The sequence below is a fragment of the Stigmatopora argus genome, chromosome 10 (genome assembly GCF_051989625.1).
Source record: "Stigmatopora argus isolate UIUO_Sarg chromosome 10, RoL_Sarg_1.0, whole genome shotgun sequence".
In the NCBI taxonomy this organism is placed as follows: domain Eukaryota; kingdom Metazoa; phylum Chordata; class Actinopteri; order Syngnathiformes; family Syngnathidae; genus Stigmatopora; species Stigmatopora argus.
In genome coordinates, this window is record NC_135396.1 from 10,359,593 (window position 1) to 10,384,005 (window position 24,413).

The 24,413-nt window shown below is 38.7% G+C and overlaps 1 protein-coding gene and 2 long non-coding RNA genes across 6 annotated transcripts in view; 2 read left to right on the top strand and 1 right to left on the bottom strand.

Moving 5' to 3' along the window:
* The window catches only part of LOC144083664 (uncharacterized), a 69,141-nt gene extending 55,227 nt beyond the window's left edge, over positions 1–13,914 (top strand). Inside the window, exons 2-4 of the long non-coding RNA XR_013303593.1 lie at positions 1,459–1,570; positions 13,517–13,631; positions 13,816–13,914. This is a non-coding gene — a long non-coding RNA (uncharacterized LOC144083664). The remainder of the gene's footprint in view (positions 1–1,458; positions 1,571–13,516; positions 13,632–13,815) is intronic.
* LOC144083602 (leucine-rich repeat and fibronectin type III domain-containing protein 1-like protein) overlaps positions 1–17,059 on the bottom strand; it is a 75,308-nt gene extending 58,249 nt beyond the window's left edge. For 3 of the 4 annotated variants that reach the window (XM_077611581.1, XM_077611582.1, XM_077611579.1), the window contains exon 1: positions 16,095–17,059. The gene's annotated coding sequence lies outside the window, so the exon portion shown is untranslated. Of the gene's footprint in view, positions 1–11,356; positions 11,583–16,094 lie in introns of all 4 variants that reach the window. The other variant, XM_077611580.1, reaches the window with a different exon arrangement.
* A 3,148-nt stretch (positions 17,060–20,207) lies between these two features.
* LOC144083860 (uncharacterized) overlaps positions 20,208–24,413 on the top strand; it is a 32,079-nt gene continuing 27,873 nt past the window's right edge. Inside the window, exon 1 of the long non-coding RNA XR_013303648.1 lies at positions 20,208–20,281. This is a non-coding gene — a long non-coding RNA (uncharacterized LOC144083860). The remainder of the gene's footprint in view (positions 20,282–24,413) is intronic.

Sequence of the window (24,413 nt, forward strand, 5' to 3'; positions counted from 1 at the left end):
TCTTGTATACCTCCACTCACATCTTTATGCCCACCACCTTTTTTGTGTCTAGTGTGCCTTCTTGACATCAGTCAGCGATGTGAGATTCATACATTACATTTGATATTAAGATTTTGTCCATGAAAATGTTGGATTGGGATTGTATATGCAGTGCCAGTAATGGGTGTTTGGTCTAATGGGTCAACGTTGTGGTTTAGTGTTTCCCAAACTTAAAGCATCCCTTTTCACACACAATATGATGTACAGCACACAATCAAAGTATCCACATGGAATATGGCTATTGAAAGGATAATGAGTCCCTCAATTTACACTACTAAGTGTGAAATTCGAGTGTTTATTTTAACAGGCCTGCGGGGAGCCACGACATATTCTGGTGTATAAATGGTAACATTGGCATAGGTAGATGAGCAAAAGAACTTGTTGGATAAATTAAGTGAAACGGAAGTTTCCTTCGGTACCAGTTATCATCTCTCACTACCTGGATTGGCACTAATGATCTAGACCAGGGATGCTCGGGTTATTTTGCTCCAAGATCTACTTTTCAAGGAGTTAATCTCCTGCGATTTACCTTTTCCAAAGAGCTAACCAGATGAGAAGCATCTCCTTACGCTCAAGGGTGCCAAATTGAAGCATAGTGGTGGCAAGTCTCTATCTGTTTAACATCACAGGAAGGACAAGCAGTTGTTTATGGCCGTAACATAAACCCAGGTCGTTTATGTTAGGCAAAGCTGCCTACTACCACACTTAACATCCTGGCCTGGCCTAGACTGTGGCTGTCTTAATCCCAAATCGAATCCAGCGTTTTGCTGCCCCTCTTCACTCCACCTGTTATGGATTTATTTATGTGTGTCTGTGCGTGTGCATGTGTCCCTGGAAACACTAATCCTACGTTCATCACATTCTCTGACACACTGACCTGAGAGCTCTTGTTTAGCACGTAATAATCCAGATGAGGCCATGTGGAAATTAAATTCAAGATCATATCACTTGCGAATATGGAATATGCAATAGAAGTATCAACTTAAATATCCTGCTGGAAAGTAAGGTGAGCTGTTTGCAGTAAAGGAATGCTCAGTAGTTCTTTCTACAGTTCAAGATTATATAGGGAAACATATTTTAGAAAGAAATAAAATAAGAATGATTCCATATTTTCTGTTCTGTGCATTACGTAGTGATTTTTTTTTCATTCATCTTCCATACATCCTCGAAAGAGTTGCTCGCACCAAAGTGAGGCGAATGAACCGCTACACTTGATTATATATTATAATGTAATAATATCATTAGGGATACATATTATGATAATCATATAACATAATTAAAAATGACCACTCCAAAAACTAGGCAAGTGTATCATAAATCATTACCCTAAAATGACATCACTCATACCTCATACAGAATGACGAAGCTGTGGCACCGCAAATGTAGTGATTGTTTACCCAAAATCTATGTTCTGTGCAGGTAATCAAATGGCTTGCAGTGCTGTAGCCACTTTACAGAGGATATAATACATATCTGTCTGAGCCACAAAGATGACACTCCTCACAGATGTCAAACTAACAAACACAGTGAGGTAAGTCGCCTTCTCAAATGTTATTTATAGCTTTGGTTAAGAGGTAAAAGGTTCATGAGATGACGGTTACAGAAGAAGAAAGAAATGCTGCATCCTAACCAGGTCAATGTGCCAATGGAGTCAGTATACAATTATCAATCAACACTAAAAAGACACTATCTGATAATATCAATGATATTGGCTTCTCCAGTCAAAACTAAAGCGCAATCCATTTGTATTTCAATGTGAGGTATACAAGCGGCACGGTGAATGAGAGGTTAGTGTGCACCAAATTTCTGAGATTGATGAGATCGCTCATTGCCCGCGTGAATATTCCCTGGCTCCTCCAATTTCCACCCACATCCCAAAAACAAGCATGGTCGGCTGGTTGAACACTGCAAATGAGTGTGAGCGTGAATGGATGTCCATCTCTTGTGCCCTGCGATTGGCTGGCAAACAATTTGGGGTGTCCCCTGACTACTGCTTGAAATTGGAAAAAATAGGCTCCAAGACTCCCACTACCTTTGTGTGGGTGAAGGGAAGGGAAAGTGAATGAATGAATGAAGGTATAATGTATAAATCACATGCAAAGATTTTCTTTGAAAAACTATCAATTGACCCATATTTACCTAGGGTACTTTTTAGTTCATGCCCTTGTAGTAGAGCATGTAAAGTTAGACCAATTTGCATCAGTTATCGGTCTGTGATGTGTGAGATCCGAGTAAACCAGACTGTGAGGACCTGGATCTGTAAAAAAATCTCTATGAATTAATCAATGTCCAGTTTTACAGCTTGAGCTGTGATGAAACAATGTACAATCTGCTTATGATAGCAAGGTCAAATGATAATGGGCATAAAAATAAACCAGAGAGATGAATAAGCAAACAAAGAGAATTGGTAGTGTAGAAAACAAATGACAGAAAAGGTTTGGAGGGCAGGGGTAAATTGTTTACGAGTTGCTCAAGGAGAGGTCAGCTGTTGCCAGTAGATGCACGTTAATCTGTCATTACTCTCATCAGGCCTTTGGCACTGCCACAGTCACAGTGCTCAAGCATGCATGTGGTTGAAAAAGCACAAAGTCTGATTGGAATTCTGTTCATGGGTTGGGTGAAAGCTGAGTCACCATGACGACCTGAAACTAAGAAACATAGCAGAATGGGGAAGATAGTACTTGGTAAAAATTGGTTGGTTGAAAAGAAAATGGAGTGGTATTGAGATTCTGTGACAATATCCAGCCAACATTATATTGCTCATACACTTTCAACACCGCTTACCCTGGTAAGGGTCGCTGGGAGCTGGAACCTATACCAGTGAAAGGTGGACCACACCCTAAACAGGTTGCCAGTCAGTTGTAGAGCAGAGATGGAGACAACCATTTGCACTCACAATCACACCGCCATTAACTAATCTTATTATACTCAAAACAAATCTATGACCCAAGATTATTAAGCATTTACAGACCTATGTCATTCAGTGATATGCCAATCAAACATCTCTTATTCATGAATTCATTTTCTGAATTGCTTATCCTCACAAAGGTCAAGGGGCTGCTGGAGTCTATCCCAGTTAACTATACGCACCAGGCGGGAGACAACATCGAGCTCAGAACTGTGAGGCTGTCATGCTCACCACCCAAACATCTCTGAATTGCACGTAAATCAAATGACTGTTGTAATGAGAGCAAATACTGCTGCCTTCTTGAATGCATCTGGCATTCCAATTTCCCAAAAAAATTTTGGGATGTGTCTTATGTGTACCATAAGAGTATTCCAGGAATGGATGGGATGTCATTTTATATGTTGAGGGTATTTTGGAGTTAGAAGCAAGATAACGTTAACGAGCATGACTTCAGCCTGGGAAAAAAAAGTGCCTCTGGTCACATCTGTAGTCAGTGGATAATAAAAATAGAATAAGGCTAAATTCATAAGTGAGGCTTCACTTTAATTGTCTGCCATTCCCCAAACATTTTGCAATTTACTTTTTTTTTACACATTTTATTTTTTATCCAGTAATTTCATTTGGACAATGACAAATAATAAAAACTAGGCAACAAAACTTCAATGAAGTGTATATAATTAGTTGAGACCATCCCAGAAGATTAATCATTATTTTCTTCATCATAGTTCATACAACGTTTGTATTTTAATACCCAGTATGCATTTATTCAGCAACGATTATATTATGTTTCCGAAGCATTAACTTTAAATATATATGTATATGTGTGTATATACATACAGTAATCCCCCCGAATATCGCGGTTAATGTAGACCAGACATGGCGGAGATAAGCGAAAAATCGTGAAGTAGGATCACCCCTATTATAACTTTTTTTCAGTGCTGTGTCCTAGTAGCAAGAGTGTCTTCCGCTTACGAGTTTCAGCATGGATTTTCACATTTGTATGAATTTAAAAAAAAATATATATATATTAATAGCGGAAAAAAATCGCAATAAGAATTTGCGATAAGTGAAGACGCGATAATCGAGGGATTACTGTATACATATACATATGTATTTATTTATTTGCTCCAGATTTACAACACGCTTGACTTCAATGCATCAGCTGCTGTCTATAACAAGATTTATTTTTGTCTCTCTCATGCTCTATTCTTTTTTTTGGCTTTTACACACAATATTTGACAGGCATTTCTGGCTGTCAAGGAGACATACGCTCCCATTGCAGCAAACATGGGCATGTCACTCAAAGGACATGCTATAATTGATTTTCTTCTAAGGCGTAAAAATGATTTGACGCCTCACAATTGATGTTGCTTCTGCGAACATTTTGCAAATATAAAGAAAACATATACTGAGCCATTGCATGAATTTGACATACTTTGTGAATTAATAAAAAGACGGCGGGACGCTTCTAGTGGATGCTGAGTGTTAACTTAGATCAATTGGCAAATTAATTATATCCTGTACGGATTACAAAAAAGAAAATTTCAGTGTATCTATTGTCGATGTGTACTTCCATACACACATTGAGACAAATTGGTCTTTGTTAGTATCTATAAGAAAGAAGCCAAACCATTTTATGTAAGGGGCAACGGGATGTTATATTTCCCGAGTAATTACTTAATTTTATTCTGACTTCATTCAATTTATGCACAGTTTATGGTGCCATACTTCATCCTTTATGGGCCACTCAAAACCACAATCTTGCGTAATGTTTTCTGAGTTGTTTGTGCATCACGTGGTTTAATAGGTTAACATGCATAGTCCGAGATGTGATTTATGAGGAACAAGATAGCAAAAGCAGACGTTAATAAATATTAATTTCCTGTATGTTTAGAAATCAAGTGGAATTTCAATTTTAAAAAAAGATTAACTGCAATGAGTTCATGCATACAGGAGTAATTAGGGTGGTAGAATTGTTTTTACCTCCACTTGCAAAGCTCATATGAATCAACGTTCCCCTGAGCAAACCATTTTCTCAGTCACCCAGGTTAAGAACGGCAGGCGCAGAAAAATAAGTGCCTCTTGTCTAATACTGCAAAATAAACATTTGCATAAAAATAAAGTTGAAAAACATAGGTGCCCTAGTGGAGGTGAACGCATGCAGCCTCGTGAAACGTTAAAACAGCTTGTGGTCCAGAATGCCTCCACGCCTACTCTAAGGCCAATTATCTTGAAACAACAAAACAACAAACATGTCAGGTTTTTCTCTTGTAGCTGCAATATTACTTGGAGATTCAAACACTACTTAGATGTTGTAATGGCATTCCAAGTATGCACGTGAAGGCCTCATAAAAGCATGTAAATTAGATTCTTCCAATGCATACATACATATAGATCCTTGATAAAAGATGAAGCAACTGTGTGATGATAGATTTTGAAAGGACGTCATATGGAGTTGTCAATTTGCCATGTGCTTATGTATGTGGAAACAATAATAGTTGGTCTAAACCATGGAATTTGGATTGTTAATTCATGAACTTGAAGATTACTGTTGTCACTTCTATAAAATGTTATAGAATGGCGAATAGCAATGATGTACAAATCATTGTGCTTTAGAATTATGCATAGATTAGGACATTAGGTGCATCACAAAGGGACAATGCAGTGGCATGCAACATTAATACATTTCAGAGGGCAGGGCAGAATAAGGCGGGCCTTTTAGATTTAATGCACTGTATTGACAAATCATTTCAATTCAAATATAGTCATATTGTTACGCCCATGGTGTTCAAATAAAAGTAAAAAGATGTTAAATGAACGATAATTTTGTTAGTCATCAGAGATGTTTAAAAAAAAAAAAAAAAAAAAAAGTACATAATGAGTACAGTTCTGCTTAATTGAGTCTGACTGGTTCATGCAGGTGAAAACCTGTTAGCAAAATTAGCCTTTCAACTAGGAATTAAGTGGATTTCATTGTAAAATAATGTAAAGAATGCTTTGATGGGTCTCTGTGAACGTTTTACCTTTATATCCACCCTTACAGTCTGAGAACATAGACAGAAAAATGCAGATCGTGACAGAAAATATGCAGATCCTGACAATCCATTTACAATGGAAAAGCATTTTCATATTTCCACCTACATGTCATACATAAACATGTTAATACATAAATGGATATGTATTTGGTGCTAACAATCCCCTTCGTCTTAATTCAGTGTCGCTGCTGGTATCGTGTTACACAGTTGCCAATGGAAAAGGATGGCACGACTGTGTGAATTAAAGTTAAAAGTAAAGTTAAACAGCATCTGTCTCATTACAAAGCCAGACAATGAACAAAACATCACTTTGTCCTCTCATGATGTGACCTAATTAATTCTTATATAATGCTCTTACTTCATGACTCACTCTCTTAAGGGGAAGGAGACTATTAAATTATTATCATATCAACCTGCACAGTGGCTGGTAAGGGGTGAGGTTGACCCAGTAGCAATGTCATCAAGGGGAAGAATTTAACAGCTTGGTTTTTATTTATTTATTTATTTTTATTCACAGTGTTCTAATCAGACGGCACTAGGCAACATCTGGCAACTCAGTTATTTGGCAGCAATTGACAACAGGCTGTAAAAACTGGACACCAATTACCTGCAGCTACTTCCCATGAGCCTACTGAAGACAAAGTTGTTAAACTGCTGGTAAAAATGCAGGTCAAAATTGTGCAAATAACCCAAATGGTCCATTTAAGTTTGTCATCCAAATGTTCATTTTTGATGGCAGCCTTCCAAACTCAAGACACCTGTCCTGTAGCTTCAGAGAGTAATTTGTTCTTGACTATAAAGTGATTTACAGAGTAGTTAACAAATCCGTATGGAACACTTCCCAGTTCTAATGGGACATATTCATACACAATCAGAGATGTAGCAAACTGAGTGGAAGTTTCCTGCCGGATGTCTGACCTTATCTCGCCTTGATCTGGAGAGCTCGGAAGAGTTTTATTTTCATGTCAAACGGTACACTTTCAGGAACTAAAACTGTAATGTCTTTGAAAACTTATCAATTGGTATATGTATTATCATGTTCTGAGTTCAATTACAGCATTTACCCTGAACCGGTGTCTGTAAATGAAGGGCAGAAACAACCATTCATAGTCATTTTCAAAAAGTAAACAGGCCCCACATTGAAATTAATGAATCACTACTCGACACACAGCGAAGAAAAAACAATAAAGTTGATGAAAACACCCGACAATTGGTTAGAAAAAAACAGTGACATATGCTGCAATGATCATTAGCAATTTTCCTAAAGAGATTTTGAAGGGGAAAAAAATGTATTAAAAAAAGAAGTCTCTTTTGTATTTTAGAACAGTTTTTTTATCATCATGTGGGCCAAAATATAAAATAAGACAGAAATAAGAAGGAACCTAATTTTTTGCCAATACATTGTTTTAAAAAAATATTATAACCTTTGACACTTGCAAAATATTTTGTTGCCATTGTGGTTATTTTTTTAATGAAGGGGCACTAACAATTTGGCCTAGTTGTCTATAATTTTGAGACAAACAGTGGCAGTTTAATAAGGGATAACAACCCTAGCGACGCAAAGGCAACAATTATAACAATTGCTGTATACACAGGGTTGTACAAATAAGCTATTCTTGACATCAGCACTTAACACAAAAAATAAAGCAATTGAACTCAAATTATATCAGAAAAGGCTGCATAATCGCTCAACATTACTGACATCTGTTTACAAAGCCAAGTAGGAATAATGAATATGTGAATAAGAAGACATTTTAAAAAAGAGCCCCTCTGATATAATACACTATTAGACATTTGGGTTTTATTGGACTGTCAATAGGATCTAAAAATACGTATGTGAACTGTGAATTTCAATGAAAAATGAAGAGGTGGCGCTTCAGGCACTTTGCAATATATAAAGCTGCTGCCACACTGATTCCTGGCTGGTTGCTTTCACAGCTACAGCCCTCTGCAGCTGTCAATCAAAAAATCATCAAATATGAATAGGGAGCGGCACGTGTTCTTGTAAATTAGGGTAAAAAATGAGTCATGCATGTAGGAAATGTTGCATATTGCACTCCTACTTTGATGGAAATACACACCATTGTCAAAGGTTTTCAGAGTCTATTACATTCATCCGAATGGTGAAATGTCTCAAAACCTAAGACTGTGGCTGTATTCCTTGTTTTCTATGAGAGCGCGCATTGATGTGTGACTAGCGTCTACAGTACATTCAGACAAATTCTGACCGACATTCTACTTTTGTGAAATAACTCCCCATCAACCACAATAGATGAGTTGTGTTTGTTGTATGTGGAAGCCTTCATTCAAATTATGTTTGACAAAAAAATGTACAATTAAAAGGAAAGACTAGAGCTGCCACAAGTGATTACACCATCAATGAATCAAAAAACTCTCCCCTGCTGCCTTTTTTACTAAGAAAACTAAAACTGATATGTCAGAGAAATATTTTAACGGAAATGATGGACTGTACTAGATTGCTTTGAAGCCTACTTACACAGCTGTGCACATTCTATTTGCATAATGCCGATAAAAAGAACAGGGCACATAGGATCTAATTCTATAGGGGGCGCCCCAGAAGATACAAAGCATGACAAATCACACGAAGGGCTACATCACATGGCAAATGTGACATTCACGAAGACTGCACCAGATACCCAACCTTAAAAAGACATGGAACTGACAGCACTGATGAGTGGCATGAGCGTGGCCCTCCAGCTTTAAAATGTTATGACCAATGTTAGCGACCTAAAGGTTATGTTTTGATTAGGCATTTGTGAGTCAGTTAGTTAGTAAACCAACGTTTTTTTATTGTATTTCTTTATTACAAAGATCACTCTTCAGGTAGTAAATCACTCATTCTAACTGATTTTGCGCACACTTTATGGAGAACTCACATCTGATCTAACGCATGCTGAGGTCTCCTGCATACTAAGATATATCGCATACTGAGCAATGTATTGTGGACTAGGGTGGAGAGTAAAGAAAAAAATACTGTTAAAGATGTACCAATATTTTGTTGATAAAATGTAATTTTCATACTTTTTAAATACATTGTTCATATCTGCTATTCAGAATAGGAATTTATTAATTGATTCAAAGCAAATAAAGCAAAAGAGTATAATATTGATCTTAATTCAGTCTCAACTAATGCAGTTTGCTAGCTTGGCTGAGCAGCATCATTTTTGCTAATAGGTCAGGACATTCATGGACAGAAGTGCACTAAAAACAAACTTAAAAATAACGAAACAAACAGCAAAAAAAAGAAGAATTAGCGGTTAATTACCCCCAATACTCACTTCAGAACACTTAGTCAAATTGGCCTTTACTAATTACAACAACTGTAGAGATGAGTGGAACCGAATTGACTATAAGGCAAAGATGTTTGGTGGTAATATTTCTTTGGATCTGTTTCAATACTCTCCTAAATGTTATCCTTGCTAAACAGTGCGAGTTGCTCATACTCATAACTCCACAACAATTGTTGGTTTGTAAGGGAATCTGAAATCATGATACGACTAAAAATATGCTTTCAAAACAGATCAAACTGCTCTTGACTCTTGCCACCATAATTATACAAGACACACCATCATCAATGGATTTTCTTGAACTTTGAATTGTGAAATAACAAATTGCAAGATCTTGCATCAGTAAGACAACAGATAAATGGCAAACAAAATGATTTCTCACTGCAACCTGCTCATTTTATTTGAGATCCATCGCTAGCACATCTGTTTTCAGACTTTTATTTAAGCTTGTACAAGCAAGCAATATATACACAAGCCATCTATATACAGAAGTCAAGACACTCAAGCGATGGTCGAGTGAGAAAAAAAGTCTTAAGACAAACTAAAGAGAAGAGAAGACAGGAAGAGTTAAGTGCCCAAGTAGAGAAAAATGAACAAATGAATTGTTTGAGAAGGGACTGAAAGAGTGGAGCATCCATCCATTATTTGGCACTGTTTCTTTCTGACACTGGAAATTGATGAGTAGAGATAGAGGGGTAAGCACACACTCCTTTTCGATCTATCTCTACTCCCTATCTGAGTTTGCTTGTTAGGTCTACTATGTCACTGCAGGCTTGGCGATTACTAATGACATAGAAACAAAACTGTTCACCGAAAACACAAGCATATCACATATTCTAAAACAGGAGTCTTTAAACCTTCTCGACCATGAGTTGTAGTTTTTTAAACAAGAAAAAAAATGATCCTGTTTGGTGTCCAGTGGAATATTTTTCCATGTTTTATTAACTACTGCAACAACAGTATGCACTAAAACGTTTGTATTTTTTGTATTTATTTTTTTAGCTTTCACTATTTTCATAAAGGCGCCTCGTGGTGTAGAGGTTCACTCATCTGACTTCGGTGCAGTCAGGCGTGGGCTCGATTCCCGCTGTTGGCGGTATGATTGGGAGTGTGGATGGTTGTTTGTCTTTCTGTGTGTCCTACGACTGACTGGCGACTAGACTAGGGTGTAGTCTGCCTTTCACCCGACGACAGCTGGGTTAGGCTCCAGCAACCCCCACAACCTAATCGAGGATGGGCGGTATGGAAGATGAATGAATGAACTCTAAAGCAGAGACAAATTGATGTAATAGTAATGTCATTCCCAAACCATTATGAGGGCCCTCTACGTTTTTATCTGTAGCGACCACCCTTAATTCATATTATATATTACCACTTTGCTGTGCAATGAGTTTTAAAGCTTTTGCTTCCACTGCTTCAGCAATTAAGGCTTTTCCTGCAGCCAGCTTCCGTAGAAGGCGATGGTAATTATGCCCTATAACCAGTAATGGTTATGGTCCCAATTTGGTTGTGCTCTCTTGACATTTTAGTTGACATTGTTGGCAAAAGCATTTTCTTTTGTCATTCATCTAATAGTAATGTTTAACACCGATTTAGGTCTGCAGCAAGAAGACAAGGCATTATTAGGTTTAAAAGAAAATGTATTTGATCTTATAGTATTAGAGAAAAAAATCTCCAGAAACGTGTATGTTTGCAAGTGAATATCATTGATTAAATGGCTCCATTCTTTTTTGCGACAAACACACAAGCTTAAGTTATTATTTTTTTATGGAAAAGTAAATATATGCTAAAATAAACAATTTATTTTTCTGCAAAGGTAAAAAAAAAGAATCTAATGAATAAATAGTAAGGATGTAAAACTGCCATCCCCAGAGATCTCCATTCTTCTTTATATTTTTTTCCCAAACACACCAGTTCAAGTTATTATTTTTTTTACCTGGAAGAAAATACATCCTAAAATAAACAATTTCTCTTTCTGCTAAGGTAAAATAAATAAAAAAGAAGCTAATAAATAAAAAGTGAGGATGCAAAACTGTCATCCCTAGAGATGCATTTTGGTAACTTACAGGATGCAGTGGTTTGACTCAGCAGTGATATATCAGCATAACACAGCACCTTTCTTCGAGCATGCTGCTTGGCATTCAGCACACTACTCGCTCCCTTGTGCTTTCCGTCTCTCTTGGCATCAGTCCTTTCTCCTTTCCTGCACCTTTCATTTTTTCTCCACACGCTCAGCATCATCTCTCACTCGCTCTTCCCTGGTGAGCTGGAGATGTGCCAATGAGCCAGCATCTGTCACAGAGCGCGTGTAGACACACACATATCAGTGTCGACATTTAAACCCCTCCTATAGTGGACACTGTGTCGCTTTGTTGAAAACATCGTGAAGATGTCATCTGGTCTCACCGTACCAAACCATAAAACGGCAATTGCCACCTCAGACTGAATAGCAACTTGGTTTTCATTTCCCCTTTCTACTTGATTTATTCCTACCAAGTCCATGTTGGATTCTAACTACCGTATTTTTTGGGACTATAAGTCGCACCTGAGCATAGAAAGTCACGCTACCCAAAGTATGCACAATGAAAGGGGAAAATGTAAAAGTCGCACTGGAGTATATATGAGTTGATTTTTAACTTGCCATACACAAACAAAAAACATTATGTTCAAGTAATATAAAGAACAACAGCCTTTTTTTAATCAATAGATAAAAAACAACATACGCTGGGTATAAGTGGCAGGCCTAACCAAAAAATGAAAATGATGCAAGATATAGTGTGGAAAATGTGGTACTTCAAATTAGATTTTAACACTAAGGTCTCTCTTTCTTAATGGCAATTATCTACAGCACACTACTTCAATTTTCTCCTAATTCACTTGAATTTAAGGAAGTAAAATCCTTCTCATCATCACACTCTTTCTCTATTACAAATGTGTGCCTTTCACTGACTGAAGCAATATCATGTACCTGCCCCCTCCCATCCCTTTAGGACTTCATTTCAAATGAGCTGAAATGAAAACACTGCAGGCCACGAGTAAGCCTGAAAATGGTCACCATACTTTATGAATTGTATTTCTGGCTAAATGTTAAAACAGAACTAATGCAATGTTACACAGCACGAAATCATTGCACAAGCAGTATGCATGAGATGGGTATTTTCTGTCAATGTGACCTTCGCGCCTGAAATATTTTCCTCTCACGCTCTCATTCCTATTTTTCCTTTAGTATGTAATCACCTGATGAATCAAATCTGTTTGCCTTGAACCTCAGAGCTTGATGTAGGTCAAAAACAAAATCCATCCTTTGTGTTTCCTGCTCTATTTACAAGTACAATGATTGAGTTTCCACACAAATTCTTGTGAGAGGAGGCTTCACTCTCTATGGAGACACAACATATAATTACACGTATCATGTTCTAGAAATGAAAGATTTTCAACATAATTATTTAATGTAACGTTGACGAGCAAAGATGGATTTTTCAACATGGCAAATACAGAATAATTCGCTGTTGAAGGTTGCTCGTACAAAGAAATGGACAAATTGTGAACATGATGAATAAGGTGCAGGGATATTTTCTTTTTTAACCATTCAATCCTTGGTGACTTAATAATTGAACAAATCATGCATTTTAGGGATGAATAGACACTTTTAAACTGTGTTACTTTTTAATTATTCGGTCTTTTTACTTGTTATCCCACTGCTTCATTGGCAATTAAAAAAAGCAGCTAAAGATTTACGAACAATTTTAGGCATTCACCGTATTTTCCTCACTATTTAGCACAATGTTTAGGCTCAATAGTATATGAAGCAAAAATCATGCCCTTTTACTCCTGAGCTTGAACTCTTAAATCATTCCCATATTGATACTTGACCACAGGTCAGTACTCATCACTTTCCCATATCGATGTGTTCTATATTGAAAAGTCCGCCAGATGAATTCAAGGTGGACCACAGCAAAGGCAATATGGCCTTATGTTCTTTTCTAACAAGTGATTCTTAATGTAATTCTTTAGAAAATCTCAATCTTAATTATTTTGTCTTCAACAAGACAAAGGAAATGCAGTTTATTCAATTTAACATCTTAAAAAATCCATGTTACTTTCATCATGTCCAACAAAATACTTCTTTAATTCAAATTAAAATGGTGGTGATTGCTTGTTGCCAAACATTTCTCAGTACCCAGCTGTAGACAAATTCATTCATTCATGTGCAATGTTCTGTTCAGGGTCACATGGAACAACAACCAACATGGAAGCATGCGGCCGCCTCAGCAAGCTCCATGTGAGACATTACACAGGCAACTACAATTGGCCCACACAGAGCGACTTGATGTCTTTGAGGTGAACTGCGTATAGTACTGCTAATAGCCCGCTCAAAAAATTATCATTTAATTTACCGTACACCAGATTCACATTTTTTGTCACTATTACAGTTGCACTCAAATTAATTCTAGGATATCTTCAACTAAAAAGAATAGACATAGGACCTCAAAACTCAGGAAAAACATTCATTCATTTTCTGCAGCTAACTACAAGACCAGACGAGGGACACCCTGAATCGGTGGCCAGCCAATCGGAGAAAAACATCCATTCACAGCCACACTCATACCCACGGACGATTTAGTGTTCACCCAACCTGCCATGCATGATTTTGGAATCTGGAAAGAAACAGGAGTACCCACAAAAAACCTACACAGGCACGGAGAGAACATGCATACTCCCACAGTAAGGTAAGAAAGTGCATTAATTCACATTCATCCTCGTTATCTACCGATACTAAATCTTTGACTTCCGATCCAATCCGATTTTTTTCTCTATGTTGAGTCAATACCAATCCAGTGCAAAACCAATGCCCATATTTTTATACCAGGAAATATAATGTAACCAGTAAATGATGAATCACTTTCTTTATGATATTACACGATAATCTGTTACCGTCATTAGTTTATGAAGAGATGTACCCCCACTTAGCAAACATGTTTACCTACCTAGTTGTTTGATTTACAGCAGCCAAAAAGCACGATGGTACTAAAACACACACAACTACTGGATAGAATGTGGTCTTGGGACCAAATCCGTTGCTGTCCAATTCTCCAAAAATAGTCGTATCGGGCACCAATATCAATGTTGAGTATCAGATGGGGACATCACTAGTTGATGTATTAAGGACAAGGATGTAACGCCTTACACACAATGCGCTTTCATTAAAGGACACACCTCCTCATGTGCTCAATGCTATGCCAGTCAGAGACTGAGTATGCGTACTACTCCCTGGTGATCCCGCTGTAAGTCTCATCGCCTCCCTTTTAGCGAATCATATGGTTGAATAGAATTTGCAGTTTTGACTGCATAAAAAATAGTCTGTTTCGGGCTGTGTTATTTTGGTGAAAATGTCTTTCAGCTCTAGATTCAGGAAATGCAAATTAAGACTACAAATGGAACAATGTCTAAAAAGAGCGAAAATAGGTTTTAGATACAGAAGTGGGATGAAATACTTTTTTCAGTGTCTTTTGTGTTTTTATACATACTTTGTTTTATGACAAAAAAATCCCATCAAAATGCAAATGGGCCAATTTAAGATGCAGCAAATCCAGCAGTAAAGCAAAACTGACGGCTGACACAGCAAAGTATGCAGATTGTTGGCTGTTTGCCACTCTACCTTCCACTTCTGTGCTTCCCTATATTCTCTATCTGTCTCCTTGTGGTGCAGCAAGAGCCATTACCCAGCAGACCATTAGATAATAATATCAAAGAGTAGCTACAGCACAGCATTGTTTTGTAAACTTGGCCCCTATAGCTCTCTGCTGCTGAAGCTTTTAATGCAAGCTGCAATACTTGCCAATAGTTGCTATTACTCCACAGTGTCTTTTGGGCAGCTTCCACCATTAACCTCCCCCAGACAACCACCCACTCCTCCTCCCCCCAATTCCATTTCATGATTATCCACCACCATGCTCCCTTGTTTTCACCACTCACCTGCCCAGAAATCCTCTACTCTGCTATCATTATGCCTTCCTTTCCCCTCCCATAAACACGACTCCCTTATCACCTGGCCCATCTCCTCTCCCTTGTGCATCTCTGTATTCCATCTGCCCTCTTCCCCTGACAACTCATTTTAAGTCACCCCAGATCTCCTCTACCCTCCACAAGGCTGTCACTTGTCCTCTGGGGCAGTCTGCCCTTTTAACTTGTTTAATTATGCACTCACCAATACGCTTACAGTGAATACTTGATCCAGTCTTCCATCCAAGAATATCTGAAAACGCCAACCATTCATGATTTATAATGGGTGTCCTTGTTAGTGTCTATAAGAAGGATGACTTGGGGCGTTAGGTGGTAAACACCTAAGACTAATTACCGGCCCAAAGCAGGGAATAAATCCACATTACCAAGACAATTCACAATGATATGGACACTTGGCTATTCCGCACGTGTTTGCTTGTGAAATGTGACAAGGAGCTGAAGGAGCAAAATGTAGCAAAGCCAAAAACTGAGACTCACACCCTGTACCCCCAAATTATAAGGCAGAAATGCTACAATCTCTGCTCAAGTCTCAGAATTAAAAAAAAAGAAAAAAAGAGAATTCCCTCCTATCCCACTTCCCACTGCCCCATTTGCTTCCAGTCTTCACATTGGATACCATCGCATCATCTCGAGCGTGTGGGAGAAGAACCCCAGCGCCATTATCTCCCCATCGTGCCTCCTCTGGTTCCCTCAGATCTTCAACGTGCTCTCCTCAAATGGAGAGTGGTAGAAACTGCGCAATAATCAAAAAGTAGTAATGAAGGTATTAAAATGCCATACCTGTGCGTCTCCCTCGCCTTATTATTATTTCTCCAGGTATCTCCACTCTTGTCAGACCAAGTGCACAATCCCCTTCATTCAAAAAATGCGTGAATTAATCCCACTCCTGATCAGAAGCATTTATCGAGTCGATGTCCACTTTTCAATTTCCCGTCTTCTCGCTGTCACTTTGGGGGCTTTTTCTGCCACGTGAGGCGAATCGGTCGAGTTTCAGTAAAAGAGGTGCGGTACCCGCTGGGGGAGCAGCCCCTCAGAAACCCAGCGCTCGCTTTTGATCCCCCTAAAAGAGCGGAGAAAACATCGCAAACACCATTTCAGTCGCCCATTTATCGGCAAATCAGAGCGTTATCCCTGGAAACGCGCACTTGGTTCGATAGACAATGACAAGCAGGGCAATGACGGCGAGGGGGGAAAAGCGTGGAGTCTGATTCCTTGTCAAAGGCAGGCGCGTGCTTTTTCTTTCTTTTTATGTCACCTCCCAGATCCAAGTGCACGACTGTCCCAACAGCAGAGTTCGGCCATTTGCAAGCTCTTGCAACAACACCCCTGAAGGAATGATATCCTCCCCCGGTGGCGCTTAATAGATTTGGGATCCGCCACAAGGTTATCCAGAGGATGCTCTCCCACGGGTCGTTGCTCCTTTTCCGCCTCGCAAGTGACTTTGTCTTGACCGGTCGTCCGTCTCAATTGATGGGAGAATTACAGTGGAGTCTATGGCGAGCAATATTGAAGTGGGGGGGTCGAGCCTTTGGTAACGGTCCGCCGCTCGGTCTTATTCCTGATAGAATGGGGTCCGTCCGCTCCGGTCCTGTGAGCGAGCTGCCTAAATGGCCCCGCCTGCAGTTACTTTCACACAGTGCGGCTAGGTGGGCTTCGTCCCGGCAGCTGATACACCCACACAAACGCCACAACCTAGTCTGCGTCCTCCCCCTCTTTGAATCGTCCGTCTGTCGATGCCCCGCTGCCGACAGTGAATTGACACGAGGCGATCGCCTGAAAGAGTGTTTTTTTTAATAGTCTAAAAATATCGAACTTCAAATATTAACTCTATGTTTGCCATACACGGTAGTAGTACTCGACGTGTAATTCTACCGGATCGTTTTCCCAGCTAACAACAGGCACCAGGCAGGTGACACTTTGAATTAATGGCCAGGTAATTGCAGGACACACTGAGACAGAAAACTATTTATACTTACCAAAGGGCAATTTAGAGTGTTCGATCCTGCATGTTTTTGGGATGTGGAGGAAACCGGAGTACCCGGGAAAAAAAACCATGCAAGCCCAGGGAGAACATGCAAAATCCACACAGTGAGGACCAAACTAGGATCGAAACCGCGACGCGAGGAAACTGTCCTGGATGAAGGTACACATAAAAAAAATTAAAAAATAAATAAACAAATCAATTAAGAGAAAAGCAGCCAAATTTCTTACATAGTTCTATTCATTTTATTCAAATTCAAAGAAAAGCAGAAAATACTTCATTTCGCCTGATGGAGCTCACACAAAATTAAGATACACTTGTTTAAAAGTCTTGTCAAGATAATATTATGTGTTATTTTACCCAAAAATGCACAAACGGTGGTAGAACAAATCACACTGCTGAATTGAGTTGTTACATCTCAAGGGCATCGTCACAATTATAGAACTTGCCACTAGGGGATGTAGATTAGCTATGTTCCCCAAGTGATTTTTTTTAAACAGCATGCATAAAATGACATTTGTTTTTTTGATTAAGGGTTATGCAGATGGAATTCAACCATGAAACAAACAAGGCTGGATTTGTACAATAATAGCTGCGATTACTGTAATCACAAGTACCCCAACACTGATTTTTTTGAAAGGCCCCCCCTCCATTTTGCCCATCAGTTATCTAATTATAGCTACACATTGGGTAATTTATGTAGAAGAAAATAATTTGATGATTGCAGATGATGAGACTTCAGAGATGGGGGAAAAATGAAGAAAATATGTTCCAACAGTTCTTTCTCTCTTGTTTTATCTGGCAATCAGTTGAACAAATACATTGTTAGCGTATACTGACAGGTGGGAGGAGTGAGGCATACATATTTATCTGTATATTATGGAAAGACATGATAGTTTCATGTGTCACATGTATTAGTGTGTGATCAAATTCGAATAACCGTATAACAAAAAATAGCTATTTTGATACTGTAATCCACAGTCTAAATATGTGGTGGTTTATTCAAACCACTGATGGAGAAATCATAGCTGCTTATTTTGATCTCTGGAAACAAGTTTTTAACCAAAAGACATCCCAGTGAGTATACCCTTTTTTTTCTTCATCCATGCTGTGCATTGGACAGATTATTTATGGGATTTGGATTAATTCTCCTATACTACCAACTACTATCGACCATAATTTTCTTTATAAGGCTGAAAGGATCAAATTTGCTTCAGCGTTCAAACCTAGAAATTAGTTTGATCTTAAATAAGCAAATTGTAGCACCAAGTACTGTAATACATGTAAAAAGTTAACCTGAGATTATGGCTTGTCATGTTGATGAAAAAACAACAACTGGAAAATAGATGGAAAGTTAGATGCATGTTGTTGTTTTCTTTTTTGCTTAAAATAATTCAGCATATAAATATCATTTGGTGGCAAAGTGATAATTAAAGACTCATTGTGTTTGCCATGGAGATGAGGAGTCTCTTCCCATTAATATTAGCTAGACTTCACTGATTTTCATGACCCATGTTGCTGTGAGCAGTAAACTGTTTTTCTGGCTTTATGGTCACTATTATTGCTTTTCTCATTGACTTCGGTTGACTACACAAAAACACAAGCCTGAACTTATCCTTCACCTGCTAGCAAGAATGATCAAAGTCATTTGTCATTTGATTCTGAAACATGTTTTCATACTACCTGTGTGACTTTTAAAATGCACTCCAAATTGTAAAATTTGGACTTTCTAGTTTACTAATTCCTGAAAACTGCTATCAATATGTTTAGAAATATGTTTTGGCTGTGAAATGTTACATCAAGTAAAACCCATTATTGTAATTTATCCTTATGATTATATCATCATGGGAGAATGTTTTTGTCACTGTCACCAGGATGTGTTAACAAATGAAGAGGTTGACTTGGAACAAAACAGAATAGTTATAAAATGTGGTGACTGAAAGTTGGGAGGTAAAGAGTGGAAGGGGGGAAAAAACTCTAAGAGCCGATTCAGCACCAGGGACAGCTTCATTGCGGGAATCAGCACCACAAGGCGGAAAAGCTTTATCCTCAGAGAAAAGCCAAAAGCGCTTCTCAACATGTTCTGATCTATCCCACTGTAATTCTCTTGCTTCATCCCTTATACACATGCACAGACACAGAGGCACACTTATGTGTATCCTTGTTACGTCCCCTGCTCCACCTTTTCTCACTTTACTATCTTCCTCATAACAAGCCATCCGTGCTCGCTTCTCTAACTAACTCTCCACAGATTGTGCTCCTGTCATAACTCCTCCAGGTGATTCAATTTGTGCCCAAACATGAGATAAATTTCTAGATTGAAAAGGGCTTGGCAGGAACTTTGTTTTCGTTACCCATTCTTCGGAAATCACTTCCTACCAAGAGCCAAACTGTAATGAGGTGGAGTTCTGAGTATGTCAACTAGCTGAGTGAGTTGTGAAGACCACAAAATTGAATTTGTTATGAATCATAGATTAAATTATGTTGTAATTATTAAGACATCCAGTCGATTTTTAATGATATTGTATTCACCAGCATATCCATGGGTGAGCCTATAATAATAAGCAATTACAAAAATGGATTGAAGAAGCCAGTGTCACATATAGGCTACATGGCTTATATGGGAGCAAACACTCTTAATGTTGTACATATATTCTTTTATCTGTATGCAATTAATGTACAGCATATTGATAGAATGTGATACATTTGCTCTTCTCGTTACGTCTGTTACTTGAAACAGCTGTATTTGGTCCTTTAGGTGAAGTGAGAGGGTTGAATGTGTAGAAAGATTTATCCAGATCATTGATTCATTTATCTTAGGTCTTGCACATCCTTGTAATGGTTGCGGGGGTTGCCGGAGCCTATCCCAGATGATTTGGGGCGAAAGGCAGCCATAGAGCACAGAGAGAAACAAACGTCTATTCCTACTCACAATCATACCGCCACCAGCGAGAATCGAGCCCGTACCTGCCCCCAATAAAGTCAGGTGAGTGAACCATTACACTATTAGGCGGCCTTATACAGCTGACCAGCTTTTAAATGGCTGCAGTAGCTGTTTCATGTAGGTGAATACATACAAATATGCAATATTGTGCAATCATGGAGATGAGCATGACAAGGACTGACAAACACACAGGGTTTCAAAAGACAGACATGGGTTGATGAGATAATCAGAAACACGTGGGTTGCACAAGAGGCAGCAAGCAGGAGGTACACTAGGGGCGGGGAAATGACAGGTGAACTCAATGGGCAATAAGGAGAAAAACAACCATTCACACTCACTCTCCTAACTAGGGGCAATTTAGAGTGTTCAATCAGCCTACCATGCATGTTTTTGGAATGTGGAAACCGGAGTACCCGGAGAAGACCCACACAGGTCCAGGGAGAACATGCAAACTCCACACAGGTGGACCGACCTGGATTTAAACCCAGGTCCCCCACTGTGAGGCTGCCCCCCTAACAATCTGACATAAATATAATAATATAAAGTACTATAGAACCAATTTCCTGCTCATTTACTGATTATGATTGGGATGCATTACCCAACTTTCAAAAATATTTTTTCCCGTGTTTTAATACTTAGAAATGTATCAAGTGAAGTACACACTTGAAATGGATTGCCTTTACCGGCTCTTCAGATTAAGCTATGAGCTGTAATTTACAAATCATGTTGCATTTCATTGAAGTGAAAAGTATCACAGTTGGAACGTGAGTTGCTTTGTACTGTAAATACGGCATTTCAAATGTATTGCATCGTCGCAGTGTAGGAGATGTGAAGCGGCCACAGTGATTAAGACTCAATTTCCTAATTAACGTGCATGACTCTCTTTCAGTAAAAGGGAACAGGATAACAGAGGCAATAGAGAGGACCGAGACTGAGAAAACATAACTGAAGGAAAGTTATTGCTTTTAAAAATATTGGCACAGAAAGGTATCTTTGTCAGATTATAGAAAATCATCTTGTTTGCCATAACTGTAAAATACATAATTGGAACACAGTCCTGTTTGTAACAATAATAAAATACCATACTTTTTTGACATGAAATCGTTACTGCAAAAAAACAACAACAACGTAGCGTCAGTGGGATAAAGTCATGTCTGTAACTGTAAAATATAAAATGGAAAAGGGTTTATATTTCTCCTGTGAAGAGGAAAAGAGAGAGAGAGAGAGAGAGAGAGAGAGAGAGAGAGAGAGAGAGAGAGAGAGAGAGAGAGAGAGAGAGAGAGAGAGAGAGAGAGAGAGAGAGAGAGAGAGAGAGAGAGAGAGTCAATTGGGAAATTGTGGCGACATGGTATACTATATTGAATGGAAGAACACTGCCTGAGCAGAGATATGCCAACAAGGGCTTTCATTTTCTTATTTTGAATTCTTAACACTGTAAATTTAGTACAGATCATTGAACACTAAATCCAGTCACACTATATACAAAACAGAACACGTTATCATACACTGTTACGGGGAAAATGGGATTTCAGCCGTGGTTTTTCCTTCTACTGTATTTCATTGACAGTAAGCTAAAAAAAAAATTAACGATTACAATATGATGAATGAAATAATCTTGCAAACGTAGTACGTACATGGGTTTATTTATTTTATTTTTTCCCCAGAACGTACAATGATGTTACAGGGAAAAACCAATGAAACACACGCATTTGACTGATTCCAGGCTACGTATGGCTGCCAAGTGATTTTATTTCAGATTAACCAGAATTGAAGGAAAACAGCCAAACAACAGCTTGCCCTATGATCGTCTTTGAGCTTACTCAAGAAGAACCTCTGACCCGAAGCATCATGGGATTTCCCTGAGCTGTCTTAGTCAGACATACAGTCTATGTGGGGCCTTGAGCTGAATGTGTTACATTACAATGCATAGTGCTAGAATAACAAGGCACACCTTTCAAACTCTTAATCAAAGCAGTCTTTTTTTTAAATTCCAAAACAAAAAAAAGTGTTAGTTAGTCTGACATCAGATTTTCATTAAAAATTGTAGTTAAATTGAAAAGAAAAGAAAATAGTAGGACATAACATTGAGCACACTTGGACCAATGCATGACCGATTAGGAATCTATCTTGTTATTATTTAGTTCTACCTTCTGGTGGTGATATGAATGCTGTCCGTAATGTTTCAGGCACTTCATTTTACTGTGTTAGCGAGTCGAATTGGCTCTTTGTTTGCCCGCCTGTCTATTTCTGTCAAGAGAAACAAACAGGACTACCTTGATTACATATGCCCTCTAAAAGTACCGGTTTCTACACGCAACGGCCACTTTGTTGAGGCAGACCTGTCCACCTGCTCGATAACGCAAATTTCCAATCAGCCAATCAGATTACAGCAACTCAATGCATTCAGGCATGTAGACATGGTTAAGACGGTCTGCTGCTATTCAACTGAGCATCAGAATGGAGAAGAAAGGCAATTTAAGTTACTTTGAACATGGAATGGTTGTTAGTCCCAGACGGGCTGGTCTGAGTATTTTAGACACTTCTGATCAAGAGTCATTCTCACGGGTAACCATTACTAGGGTTTAGAGAGAATGGTTTGATTAGGAGTAAACTTGAGCAGGTCCGATGGCGAAAAAGGCTTGCTGGTCCCAGAGGCGAGAGGAAAATGGCCATAAGAGTTCAAGTTGATGGAAGTGACACCTGCTTTGTCCTTAATCTGGGTTACACACTACACATTACTCCCATTGTTTGCACACTCAACTGTACAGTTTTATCTGTCCTATCGTTCACAGAACTGGATGTTTTTCCTTTTTGGCCCATTCCTTGTAAAACCCAAGAGAGAGTTGTGTGTGAGAATCCAATTCGATAAGCAGTTTCTAAAATGCCCAGACCAGCCCATCTGGAACTAACAGCCATACCATATTAGTACTTGCTTTGAACAGCAGCAGACCATCTTGACGATGTCTATGTGATTGGCTAATTAGACATTTGAGTTATCGATCAGTTGGATATGTATGATTATTAATGTGGCCAATTAGTTTCTTCCTTGAGTTGTGTGGAAAAAAGTGAGGTAAATGCCATAGCACTGGAATTTACTATAGAATATTAATAATAGTAATAATATATAGTATTCAATCATTCAAAGAAGTATTGAATGAAAGTAGAAAACTTCTACAAATCAGTGAAAAGGTGTTGTGAGTGCATACAAATTCACATCTCTGTACCTTTAGAAATTCAAACACGCATCTCTTATCTATGAGACAGACAAGAATTATACACAGCAAAAGTCAACTATAACTTTTAGTGTGATTTTAATGGCATAGTTGGCTCATAAAAATATACATTTTCCATCCAGTGTTCGTTCATTCATTTTCTGGGGCGCTTATTCTCTCAGGGGTCACGGTGGGTCACCCTGAATTGGTGTCCAGCCAATTGCATATTCCATCCATCAAATTTCTTGTGTATTGGCTCTATTACGCCAGTCTAAGTTCATTTCACCATAACCCGAAGTCAACCTTACGACACATAATAAATACTGAAGACCCATCTCGTGCTGATTTCTTAAAAAATACAAAAATAAAAATTGGTCACACAATAAGGAGGGATATTTTTTTTTCATACACATGATTGAACTCAGCTCAGACTGAGCAAGCAGAACAGTATGCGAACAGAAATAGGTGACACGGAGGAACTGAAGCTACGGCGTGACAAGTATGTGAGATGCCCCTAGTGCTCCAGAGGGCTCTCAGTCCTGCTGTGTTCACCTCTGTTTCGTGCTGAGGCATTCTGTTTCATGCCAAGCGGGCTAACTGCAGTCTTATGCTCCGTTGGTGCAGAACGTCAACTGCATCTGCTACAGTGCCCTGCCGCCTTGTGTGTACTGAGTGGATGAATAAGTGCAAAGATAAACTGAGCGAGAGAAGGAATGTAATAGGAACGCTGCAATGGGGCTGAAATTGAAGAAGGGGTTTAGACATTGCCTAGTCACTGATTCACAAAATCTAAAGAAACCTGCATTTTATGAAAAAAGAAATGCAAATGAGAGATGAACAAAATTATAGACTGGAATAAAGCACGAAGAGGAGGATAGAAACAAACAACTCTGTCACGAAATGGCAGCGATTTAAGGTCCACTGGGCCAGGGAGAAACGCTATTTCAATCTTTAGTGTTCCA